The sequence below is a fragment of the Octopus bimaculoides genome, chromosome 30 (genome assembly GCF_001194135.2).
Source record: "Octopus bimaculoides isolate UCB-OBI-ISO-001 chromosome 30, ASM119413v2, whole genome shotgun sequence".
Classification (NCBI taxonomy): domain Eukaryota; kingdom Metazoa; phylum Mollusca; class Cephalopoda; order Octopoda; family Octopodidae; genus Octopus; species Octopus bimaculoides.
In genome coordinates this window covers 8,392,226-8,393,558 of record NC_069010.1, presented here as the reverse complement: position 1 = coordinate 8,393,558, position 1,333 = coordinate 8,392,226, and positions in this window count along the sequence as shown.

The following is a 1,333-nucleotide window of genomic DNA, read 5'->3' as shown; positions in this document are numbered from 1 at the left end:
ATATATATATATATATAAATATATTTATGTAAAATAGAACAGATGCACGTTAGTGTCCTCGTTGGTGAGGGAGCAATGTGCTGGCTTTATACAAAACATTTTCGACAAAGCATACGAACTAACTTTGAAATCTCTCCTGTGACATAACGAGAACATAAAAAAAAAAAATAAAAGAAGCAAGAAAGCGAATGTTGACAATAGAGAAAAATAATACTTTGAAGGTCGACCGATAGGATCTTTATTAAATATGCAGGCACCCACCCCCACACACACAGAGACGCGGAGAGACGTATATATCCAGACCTTTTGGTTAAGGCTATTTTCGCGTTAAAGCCTGTCCGCCGGATGAATGCATCTTTAAATTACACACAAATACATATACACGCATATATAAACACACGCGCGTGCAACCAGACTCCATATAAGTACATATGTGTGTATGCTTGTATACATACTCAAAGCGACACACACACACACACACACTTATCTATCTATCTCTCTATCTTTACATGTTAATCTCACAAAACTTCCCATAGGATTGAATGAATGTGTTTTATATACAAATATATATATATAATGTGTGTGTAGAGAGAGAGAGAGAGAGAGAGAGAAATAGAGAGAAAGAGAGTAGCAGAGCGATAGAAACACACACACACACACGTATCTATCTTTACATGTTGATCTCACAGAACTTCCCATAGGATTGAATGAATGTGTTTTATATAGAAATATATATATATAATGTGTGTCTGTGTGTGTAGAGAGAGATAGAAAAACACACACACACTGAAATGTAAACGAGAACTGCATATAAATGCGAAGCAAACAAGAGCTTGAAAGCTGGTGTCAGTAAACCCCATGTAACCTCTTGCTAAATTGCTCGAAAATACAAAGAATAATAAATACGGAACCAAAAAAAAAACAACAACAAAAAAACAAAGAAAGAAAAGAAAAAAAATCAGTCATTTTTCACAAAACACACCAGCTTCATAGAATTGGTGGAGAATGAGTAATTTATACTATCGGTAAATGGAAAATGCTACTCTGAGAAAATATACACCGAGAAACACTGTTTAACTCTGGATTATATAACAGCTCGTGAGGTGAGTATAAAAAATACGCTTTCTATGTGTAAAATAGCTGTCTATCACGGATAACAAAACCCAGTAGATTCAGTGCATATTCCCTCACCTGATATGTTCTTTGAGTTGAATAGAAATAAAGCAATCTTGTCGTATATGCAACAAAACATCTGCAGTAGATTTGGACAGAAGACTGTATCTGAGCAGCAAGTAGTATATTCTCTGGCATTTTATATCCTCTGCATTGAGAA